Source organism: Octopus bimaculoides, chromosome 11, assembly GCF_046866305.1.
Source record: "Octopus bimaculoides isolate indiv1 chromosome 11, ASM4686630v1, whole genome shotgun sequence".
Classification (NCBI taxonomy): Eukaryota; Metazoa; Mollusca; class Cephalopoda; order Octopoda; family Octopodidae; genus Octopus; species Octopus bimaculoides.
In genome coordinates, this window is record NC_142938.1 from 68930416 (window position 1) to 68943051 (window position 12636).

A 12636-nucleotide genomic window follows, 5' to 3' on the forward strand; every position below is an offset into this window, starting at 1 on the left:
GATAATGGCGATGAGCCAACGAGATAAATTCTCTCTAAAGTCATTTCTTTAGCATCTAGTAGAAAAAAAAAAAAAAAGAATGGACATTTTTGGACAATGTATTCCTAGATACACTATGATGTATGAAAGTAAAGATTGAATGTTTGTATCTGGAATTGCTCCGATCGTTGTTGGTTGTTGGCACTCCGTCGCTTACGACGTCGAGGGTTCCAGTTGATCAACGGAACAGCCTGCTCGTGAAATTAACGTGCAAGTGGCTGAGCACTCCACAGACACGTGTACCCCAGTGTGACAGGGCTGACCCTTTGAATTACAGGCACAACAGAAACAAGAAGTAAGAGTGAGAGAAAGTTGTGGTGGAAGAGTACAGCAGGGTTCGCCACCATCCCCTGCCGGAGCCTCGTGGAGCTTTAGGTGTTTTCGCTCAATAAACACTCACAACGCCCGGTCTGGGAATCGAAACCGCGATCCTATAACCGCGAGTCCGCTGCCCTAACCACTGGGCCATTGCGCCTCCACTCTGACACCATGAGGACGTATAAGGAATGTATTAGTATGACGCTCAGTAAAAGGAGAAAGTTTGACGTTTCGAGCATAGCTCTTCGTCAGAAAGGAGCAAGGGACAAGTCCAAAGATAGAAAAGAAATCGCCAACGGCACCACGTATGTTTTTGCGTGTATCTTTGTGCATGTGTCTGTACTCCACCACTGCTTCACAACCGGTATTGGTGTGTTTACGTCCCCGTAACTTAGCGGTTCGCAAAAGAGACGATGGATTAAGTACCAGACTTTACAAAAAAAGTAATGAATACTGGTGGAGGGGGGGGTTGATTCGTTCGACTGAATTTCTTCAAAGCGGTGCCCCAGCATAGCCGCAGTCTAATGACTGAAACAAGAAGAAGAAGAAAAAAATGTTTTATTCATAATTAGAGGAAGTCACAATTTGACGCGAACCAAACTGAGCCCCACCCCCAGACTTTACGTTTGTATATTTTTACATTGAAGCAATTACGTCACATGACTCTACTCTACCAACGTTTCTTGCATAATTAAAATTAAAGAAAGAAAGAAACTATATTTCTCTATAAAACGTTCACTGCAGTATAATTACTGTGTTAGCAGTGTACATTCTTAACTGAGTTCGAATTGGCAAAATTTCAGGTTAGATTGTTCCGCAGTGCTAAATTTATAAAGAAACTTTTACAAGAGTTTCTTGAACTGAACGAATAGAAAAACAATTGGTAGACAGCTTAAACTTTCTTCATAGTTAGTGTTGTAGGAATACGTGGTTTAATAAGCTAAGGAATAGTAATGAATTAAAATTACGTCTTTAATGACTATAACGGTTCCAAATTTTGGCACAACAGTTTCGAGGGAGAGAGTAAGTCGATTACATCGACCTCAGTACTCAACTGGTACTTATTTTATCGACCTTGAAAGGAAAGGACGAAAGACAAAGTTGACACAAGTGGAATTTGAACTTAGAACGTAAGGACTGACGAAATGCTACTAGGCATTTTGCTCAGCGTGCTAACGGTTCGGCCAGCTCGCCGCTTTAGCCTATAATGATAATCATTTTCTGAATGACTGATTCTGGCCGAGGCAGTAGGGGAGACGACCTTGGAATTTGAAGTAATTTAAATTTAATTAAATATGAAATCAAGTGGGATAATGTGTCTGAGCTTTAGTAACGGTGCTGTGACAATATTGCAATGAAATATTGGGTTGCATTTGAGATCATGGTACTCTTGCATTCATCAGCCTGCGACCTATATTAACGCTGGATATCTTGCCCTAGCTTATTCAGGATCATGTCAATAGGTCGGAGAGGGTTTATGAGGTGCTGTACACGCCTTATTGGTTGTACACGCCTTATTAGGTTGCGCGATCACCAGCGAGGCGATAAACCGATGCTCGGCCGAGTAGGCTGGTGCCGCTGGTGCGAGGCCCGTGAAGCCGACCGTGGATGCAATAAACTTATGCTGGCATTTTCCTGGTATTTTGCATGAGTAATGGTCAATGATGGTGATATGTCCCATTATAGCGATGTATTTCGTCGTCTCTGCGGGACTGGTCTGAACTCCGTACCTTCGCCAATTGACATTACTGACTGTGTCAGTCCACTATTTATTAGTAGTGGACCAGCCTATTTCTTACCTGGGAGAGTCCGCCACAACACCTCCCCTCTTTAAGTTTTTTTTTTTCTACACAACATTTTTTTATTATTTCCTTTTCTTCCACATTATTTTTCTTTCGAATAATCTCCAGTTTTGATATTTCTTCAAGTCGATGTATTTCACTTTCATACGAATCCTTCACACGGACTTACTATGTAGATTTGTTCTTGTTTTACACAGAATTATATTTGTTATTTCTTCACAGCATATATATTTTTTTTCCATTTCAACGACTTTCCCTTTCGTTACACGTTTCTCGGCAGAAAATGGATCGGTTATTTGCAAACTTTCATTATCTTTTGAAGTGTTTGCATTAGAACGATTCCACAACGAAGCATCTTTAGTAGGACCTTTTCCTGTAACAGACGGCTCCGATTCTCTAATTTCAGAATTTTCCATAACGTATTCTTCACTAGTCACTTCCATCAACATTTCATCTGGAGTCTTTTCAAGGAGAACTTGGAACTTGTTTAGTAGGATCTATTTCAAAACGGGGGCACCAGTTTTCATTTATGTTTTATGTAGTGTTTTTGGTACCGAAAGACTTTCAAACTTCGTATACTTATCTATTTTGTGTTATAGAACAGAAAAAAAATTTTGTATTCGAATTTATTTCATGTAAAAAATTGTCTTATTTCGATAATTTCTACTAATCACTGACGTCTATTCAGTTGAAAACAGTTAGCACTGTAACGGTGTATATCATATTAATCCCCTAACCCTAACCCTAACCCTAACCCTAAAACTAACCCTAACTCTAGAATCCGAACTCTAAAATTGTTACACACATAGATACGCACAGCGTAATTTATTATATAAACAATATATGCGTATAAATTACGATTAAACCGGATGAAATATGTCACAGGGAATAACATTTTTATGACCGCCAAGCAGTAACTCTATTCAGCTGAATAGACATCAGTGATTGGCTGAAATTACAAAAATACGACAACTTTAACATGGAATAACTTGCGATGTACGTTTTTTTGTTAAGAAGACTAAGAGTAAAAGATGTTTTATATGACACATTCTACCAGTGTCCCAAGTTTCAAAGTGTTTCGTTAGTGTTTCGTTAAGAAAATACTGGTGCCCCCGTTTTGAAATAGATCCGTTTAGTATCCTCAATCACAAAATAGCTTGCGTTTTCTTTGTCCATTTTAACTTTCTTAGCAACTAGTTAGTTTTCAGTTTCAACAGATGATATCTGCTTACGTTTGATATCTTCTGGTATGACTCGCTTTAAATGTATCGTTAATTCTTTTCATTTTTTCTACTAAGCAGAATTATTTTTTGTTCCACACAGAGTTATTAAATCCTTCGCGCGGACTTATTATCATTATTATTTTTTGTTCCACACAGAACCATTTTTTATTCAAAATGCCGCAGGTAGTACCAAGTCTTACATTATTACTAGTAGCACTACAACATGTAGCGACCTGACTTATAAATCCTTCGAACGGACCTATATTATTTTTCACTGTCTCTAATTCTGTTCTGTGTTAGAGTTCCAGTTTTATCAGACATTTTTTCCCCTCAAAATCTTTTTTCAATAGAATTTATATATTTTTCACTGTGTGACAAATACTCAAACCTTTCAGGCGGGAGTCTTGTGTCTTCAGCCTTGAAAATCCGATGTGAATGTGTGTGTGTGTGTGTGTGTGTGTGTGTGTGTGTGTGTGTGTGTGTGTGTGTGACTGTCTGTGTGTGTGTGTACATGCGTGTGTGTGTCCGTGCGTGCGTATGTGTGCATGCGTGTGTGTCTGTGCGCGTGTGCACGTATATGTGTGTGTGTGTGTGTGTGTGTGTGTGTGTGTGTGTACGCCTGTGCGTGCGTGCATGAAAGTACGTAAGTATAGTGATGTTGGTTAGTTTGGTGAAGATGTTGGTGTTTGCAATTGTTAGGCGAGCATTGTGAAAGTTTGGTGCTTGCTGTTGGTTGTGCGGTCTGGTGCGCTCCGTTGCATGATTCCCGGCAGAACTGTTCACGACAACATCCACTACACATAATACAATTCAAGGAAGGTCAGTAATAGACCTGATTTCCGTGGGAGTTCTCATTCTGTGGGATCAATCCAAAGCTTTGGTTCAATCATCAGTACTTGATGGCAGCCCTAAATATAACCTGTTGCGATCTTATTTTCAATGGCTAGATAGCTTTACAGATCAGATTTGATGGCTTCTTTCAGTTTACGTGTACTAAATCCACTCACAAGACCTTGGTCGGCCTGGCCCAGTATTCGAAGATTCCTGTGGTGTATGCGTGTGAGTAGAAGTAATCGGCTTACCTCGTTTGCCTTCCTTCCTTTGCACGAGTCTGTCCCGCGGTATCCGATCCTCGCGGCTGGCCCGTCCCGAAGAACGCTAGAAATAGCAGCTGCTTCTCCCAACACCTAGACGATCGCTTGGCACGTTCTCTTGTCACAACAACCCCGTTCGAAAAGGGCACATAATGCCGATCGAGGCTCCCTCTGTCCTTCTTCCTCTTCCGGTCAGTTCACGGTTCCGGTCAGCGGTCAGCTCCCCAGTTACTGACGTCATACCACAATTCCACGCAGTGGGACTGAACCCAGGACCACATGGTTGGGAAGCAAGCTTCTTAACCACATAGCCACACCTTCACCTATATAGCCACGCCTGCGCCTTTATGGACACGCCTTTACCAATATATCCACGCCCACACGGATACATACATACATAGATACATACATGCATGCATGCATAAATACACGTATGTGTGTGTGTGTGTGTGTGTGTGTGTGTGTGTGTATTTGTGTGCGCGTTTTATAGAAAAAAACCCTGTTTTCCCAGTGTTATTCAGAATTAAATGCATTAAAGAAGACAACTTGATTGTAAGATAAGTTTCTCACGGTTGAGTCAACGTTCTATATCTCAAGCCATAGGTATGTCTGACCTAATTCATTTGTTAGATTCAGTATATCTGGAAGGAGAATCCTATGTACTAGATAACCATCTGAAAACTCGGCGGTTTGTACCTCCTCACGGGTATTGATACGTGTCATTGGATTCAGGTACCCAATTCTGGAATTTGAAACTCCTTCTATCTCACGTGTCCATGTTATCTTTTAGGATATATTTCTTGTAAGTTTCAGCAATTATTTTGATAACTGCAGCTTATTTTGATGCTGTTTGGTCTCGGGTCGTTCCGGTATTTCAGCCGCCACCACAATATCTAACATTAGATCATGTAGTCCTAAAGTGTCTAGGCCTACACTACTTAATATGCCCTTTTCTAAGATGACAGCCATTACCTGACGTGAAAGAAATTTGGCCAGTATATTTTGCAGGTTAAGCGATCAAGTACAGGCTACACCCGTGGTTAGTTTTTTTTTTTTTTCAAGTAAATAGATACGTCTTACATACAAAACAGCTGTCCAGCATAAATCCACAAGTCCACAATGGTCAGGCGTTGAACGAGTAAGGGTAGGACAGTTTCATCGTCCTGCGCATATTTCAGACAGGTTCACCTACCATAGTACAGTGACTGCGAAGTTTAAACCAAGCTAATAATGTTACATCCTATCCGTACAGGCTACACTCCGTGATTCATCTCTCCGAGCCAATATTTCAGATACACTATGATCGTACCTAGTTGCAAACTACATTGCATATAGGAAAGCGCAGTGCAGTTTGCGACTAGGTACGAGCGAACTTAACCATATAGAATGCAACACGGCAATCTGGATATGTCATATTTTCTCCACTGTCTAATCTGTTCATCTATACCTATAGATTCGTGACCATAGCCGAAGATTCAGTGGGAAAGCAGCAGTTGTTGTTTTGCACTTACCATTAATTTGGCTAATAAAATTATTGCTTTGGTCTGTACGTTTGTCTAAGCTTAGAGAATAATGTTCCTAGGGTGTTGGTGCAAAAGTGTTCTAGAGTGTGAGATATGTTGGGATTGAATAGGAAACCATGTTCTTACGATGGTATTATAGCAATGTCCTGAATTGTGGTATACGAGATGGACTGAGTGGTATTTTTGATACTGTTCTTAGAATTGTGTTGAAATAATGTTTTAGTGTGTTGCATATATGCTCGGATGTTTGGTAGGTGATTATGTCACTCATAAACAGTGACGAAGCTAGAATGTGTTCCCCCCAAGGGAACACTTGTGCTTTCCGCCCTACCCCTGCCTTCTATATAGGCTTATGCAGTAGATCTAGAAGTATCGCTCCCACCCGGAGCAATACCACTGCTTATTAGCGAGTATTAACAGGAAGCATGAATCATGGTTTCACTGTTTTAGGCGTTTATGTAGTAACTAACAGACTTAGACATTGTCTCACATCTCTCGCCCTTGACTCACCGGAACATCGAGAATGTAATTGCTAGAGGGAGAGATGGCCGCATCAAGCGTTCGACTGGTACTCCTTTGCTTTTTTTTTTAGCCGAGTAGAGTGGAAAAACGCAGAATGATGCTCCTTGGACACAACACACCAGCTCACAACCTTATGATGTGCGAATTGACTATCCTATTCACTAAATCACTCATTATCATAGTGGGGGTGATTATGTACGTATGTACATACATACATACATACATACATACATACATACATACATACATAGAGGCGCAATGGCCCAGTGGTTAGGGCAGCGGACTCGCGGTCATAGGATCGCGGTTTCGTTTCCCAGACCGGGCGTTGTGAGTGTTTATTGAGCGAAAACACCTAAAGGTCCACGAAGCTCCAGCAGAAGGTGGTGGCAAACCCTGCTGTATTCTTTCACCACAACTTTCTCTCACTCTTACTTCCTGTTTCTGTTGTACCTGTAATTCAAAGGGTCAGCCTTGTCACACTGTGTCACGCTGAATATCCCCGAGAGCTACGTTAAGGGTACACATGTCTGTGGAGTGCTCAGCCACTTTCACGTTAACAACAACATACATACATACATACATACATACATACATACATACATACATACATACATACATACATACATACAATCAGTTCCCTGTAGCCACAACAAAAGTTGCTGGAAAAAAGAGGTGGCATTGACTGATGAAAGGAACCCTTAAAAAAGAGACCGAGAGCACTATATTGGTAGCGCAAGACCAGGCTTTGGCCACGAACTGGAGGATCAACCTTAGGACTGAACAAATGTCTCCGCTGTGTCGCATCTACAATAGAGTGGATGAAACAATTGCTCATATCACGAACGAATGCCCTTGACTTGCCCCAAACCACTACAAGTTATGGCGACACGACCAGGTAGCGAAAGTGCTACATTAGAAACTGTGCGAAAAGTGAGGGTTAGAGACTGGCAATTCGTGGTATGAACACAAACCGCAGAGACTGGCGGAGTCGGAGACTAGCAAAATCCTCTGGGATTTTCTAATCCAAACAGATCAGGTGCTAGAGCATAGCAGACCGGACCTTGTGGTGGGGACAAGGTGCACCACATACGCTATACAGCTGATGTCGCATGCCCCTTTGACCCACGAATAGTCAAGAAGGAAGACAAAAAGATAGATAGATACAACCCTCTTAAGTACGAAATAGCCCGGCTATGGAAAGATAGTGCCAATTATTGGGTCCTTGGGAACAGTACCAGAAAGCATCAAGAAGAATATAAAGGAAATTGGAATAGAGTGCCCAGTAGAACTGTTACAAAAGGTTTGCCTCCTTCGCACGGCCAGAATAATCAGGAAAGTATTAGATAGCTGAAAAGAACGAATAGCATGGTACGATTGGCGGCAGGAAGTAAGCCCGCTACGCAGGGAAGACTCCAGGATCTCCAACAAAATCTGTGATAAAGAGAAAATAATAATAATAATAATAAAAAAACTAATAATAATAATAATAATAATAATAATAATAATAATAATAATAATAATAATAATAATATTTTACCCCAGTGTCACTTTGATGGCATGCACTGCTCTCTCACTCAATAATAATAATAATAATAATAATAACATGAGTATTCCTTGCGATCATAATATAGCGGCGAAAGAATTTGACAAGATCAGTAAATATTAAAACTTGCTAATAGAAATTGAAAAAATGTGGCACCTCAAGGTGACTACCGTACCAGTGATTGTAGGATCTCCAGGAATGATAAAAAAAAGGGTATTGAAACCTATTTGAAAATGATACTAGGCTTACCATCCCTACAGGAAGTGCAAAAAATGACTCATGTACTGAGAAGAGCATTATCGCTGTGAAAACAACATCCATTCATGAATTTATTTATTTATTAATTTTTTTAAATACATATTTTACCTGTGAATTTGCGTGTGTAAACTGGGAATGCATACAATGAACTTCTCTGCCCTCGATGTACAGAAAACACTCGGCGAGAAATGGAAGAAAATTTGAAGAAAGAAAAGAAAAAAAAAACATAATAATAATATTAAGATTATATAGGACTGAGGTAACTCTTCCAGAAGTTATGCAGAAATAAGAAATAGAAGAGTGCCATAGTTATCATGTGAAATTGCTTGAACGATATTTCGGCATCTAGCATACCTTCCACAGGTTCAAAAATTACATTGTCAGTCTACTTCATTTTTTGTTAAGATTATATAGGACTGAGGTAACTCCACCAGAAGTTATACAGAAACAAAAAATAGAAGAGTTACCTCAGTCCTATATAATCTTAACAAAAAATGAAGTAGACTGGCATGTAATTTTTGAACTTGTGGAAGGTACGCTAGATGCCGAAATATCGTTCAACCAATTTCACACGATAACTATGACACTTCTTTTTTACCCACAGGGGGCTAAACATAGAGGAGACAAACAACGACAGACAATGGGTTTAAGTCGATTACATCGCCCCCAGTGTGTAACTAGTACTTATTTAATCGACCCCCAAAGGATGAAAGGCAAAGTCAATCTCGGAGGAAATTGAACTCAGAACGCAACGGCAGACGAAATAGCGCTTAGCATTTCGCCCGGCGTGCTAACGATTCTGCCAGCTCGCCGCCCTAACAATAGTAATAATGATAATCAAAATAGCTAGTTATAAAATATCAAGAAGCGATAAAGTAGTAACGAATGCTAAACAGTAAAGCCAGTCGCCACATCAAAGTGGCTGTTGAATGTTACTACTGGTTTAACCCTAGGCAAATTCTCCGCCAGCTGGTTATAGGTGCAACGCCCTGCACTTTTTATATACACTATATCGTTAGCATTGGGAGCGAACCTCTACTATCCTCCACCAGCCAACAAGATCGCGAGAGTGATTCAGTTTCGAGATATTTGGCTCGTCGTCAGCCGCGAGCACCCTCGCTCGAAAAATTTCTTGTGTCACCCGCATAAGAGCCAGTCCAGATATATATATATATATATATATATATATATATATATATATATATATATATATATATATACATACACACCCACACATTTAATAAAAAGTTTTAGTGTGAGTATATACACACACACACATCCACACACAAACACACGCATGCTCGCGCACGCACGCACGCACGCATACAGCAGAACAAATCGTAGATTGAAGATATTCATATAAAATTTGATGCAAGACGATACAAATTTTTAGGGGAGGTAACAAGATATTTGCGAAAGTTATTTCCCTTGAATATAATTTGTTTTAAATGTGGAAGCGTGAATTTTGACAGTTCTATGAATTTAGAGTAAGAAGGCTCCTTCATTGACTATCTATATTACCTCTCGCAATTGATAACTGTTTAAAATGGAAATATTCATTAAAGATAAAGACGCTAACGAACTCCAAAAGTAGATGAGATTTCTGATAAATTTCGCATGAATATTGAAAAAAAAAGTTTCAAGGGAAATAACTCTTAATTTTACTTGATTAAGCCTTCCTTGACAAAATCTATCTATCTATCTATCTATCTATCTATCTATCTATCTATCTATCTATCTATCTGTCTGTCTGTCTGTCTGTCTGTCTGTCTGCCAGTCTGTCAGTCTGTCTGTCTGTCTGTCTATATTAAAAAAAGAAAAGAAAGAAAGAAAGAAAGAAGTTCACTTAGCTGGCGAAAGTGAGTAGTACCTGTAATTCAAAGGGCCAGTCTTGTCACATTCTGTGTCACGCTGAATCTCCCTGAGAACTAAGTTAACGATACACGTGTCTGTGGAGTACTCAATCACTTTCTCCTTAATTTCATCTGCAGCCTGTTTGATTGACCGGATCAACTGGAACCCTTATCATACATACATACATACATACATACATACATACATACATACATACATACATACATACATACATAATTACAGAAATGTTATTCCAGTCCTTCTAACCAGTTTCAAGATAATGCTTTTTTTAACAGTCCTAGCATCCTTATCATATTCCTGCTATGCTGCTTTATCAGTGTGAGTATTCAACACCGCACAACCTTTTTCCTGCGTTAGTCAGTGTTTATTCTACACCCTATAACCTTACAGTGTTTATTCTGTAGCCTATAACCTTGCTACATACATCCCTCAGCATATGTTTTAAATTAATTAACTTTCACAACGGCAGCATATTCCTTTCTACGCACTTTGTTTGTTTAAAAATTGTAAAATAATAAATTATTTTTGTATGAAAAATTGAATTATGCTTTGTGAATTTTCTTGGAGCTTGACTTTCTTCAACGGGACATTCAATCCTGAATTTTATAACATGTAGTACATGTCCCAAATAAATGTTGACTTTCTGCACTTTGTTACATTGGTGACGCACAATAATTTTTGCTAGATTGGTGACATTCCGATGCTGTAATATTTCTTTTGGAAATATTCCTTAAAAAAAATTTTATGGCATAACTATGCTACAGAAAGTATGTTTTGGACCTATATTGATTACATTTCGTTTTGCTTGAACTTTGTGTGTGTCCGTTTTGCTGTTTTCATTATTCTTTTTTCTTTCTTTTCTACTCTATGCACAAGACCCGAAATTTTGGGGGAGGGGGGAAGCAGTCGATCAGATCTACCCCAATACGCAACTGGTACTTAACTTATCGACTCCGAAAGGATGAAAGCAAAGTCGATCTCGACGGATTTTGAACCCAGAACGGAGCGACGGGTGAAATTTGCCGTTTTCAATATTATCAATTCGATGAGTGTCTATGTGTCTGTGAGTTTGTGCGGGTTTCCGCGTTCGTTACGTTTATAGTAAACTATAGTAAAGGACGCTTTACGCCATCTTAATGAGCCCAAATCTAATAAAATAGCCATCACTATGGTAAGTGATCCCCATGAAAATCGTGATATTCTTACTCGCGCTCGAGATAACAACCTTAAACGTGTTCCGGAGACTCATCCCTCTTATGATACTCTCCAGTATAATCTTATTCTGTGGAATAGACAAGATGGATTTAATTTCAATATTCCACAGATTGAACCTGCAACAGGAGAGCCAATTACAAACAAAAAAAAGTATCGTCAAATGACTTCTATTCTTACCAACTGACGTTAAGACCAGAACAATCAAATCAACTAGCCATGTGTCGTGATCTATTTCAGCAGTGCCTAAAGTTGAGAGTCAGCGTCTCTTCTACATTCGTAACAATCAAAAAAAGTTAAGGGCTAAAACGTATGTTCATCTCCAAGATGCTCTGAGGACAGATGGTGATATCCAAAACATGGAGCAACTATAATCCTCCAGTACACACACACACACACACACACACATGCACACACACACACACACACACACACACACACACACACACACATGCACACAAACAAATACATACATACACAAACACACAAGCAAGCACACACACACAGACACAGGAATACACACACGCAGAATACATATATACATACATACATGCATGCATACTAGGACACTCTATAATGAAATTGGTCGGAAGGATAACCCCGAGCACAAATAAATAAGAACCTACAGTATGGTGGAAGCCATAGCCACTCATAATAAAAGGGAGTCCTGGTGGTATGTCCCAATGAAAAGCTGAATAAAATGTAAGCACAACAGACCTGATATAACGAGAAACTGCGTACAGTTGCGGAAATAAGCAGCCCAGCGGATGTTAACACAAAGCTGAAGATCAGTGAAAAAGAAAATACCTACGCTGAACTATTGGGAAATCTGCAGTTACTCTATCCAGATTACAAGCTCAGGTTTATACCTGTAATTATTGGGACCATAGATATGTAATACACTGCCTAAATACCAATCTTGAGAAATTAGGTTTCTCAAAACCAGACAGGAAAAAGCTACTTCGAAGTCTACGAACCTAATCCATCACTAGAACTGTAAAAATCTGTAAAACTTCCTAGAAGTTTATCGTTTAAATATATATGAGCATGTCTAGATATGCAACTATATGCGAGAAGATACATACATAAAACAAAACATACACATCTGCACATATACATACATACATACATACATACATACATACATACATACATACATACATACAAACAAAAATACCCTGCTGTTGTTGAAATTCCAGTGAAGGAGCCTTGGATCTAGGTTAGAAA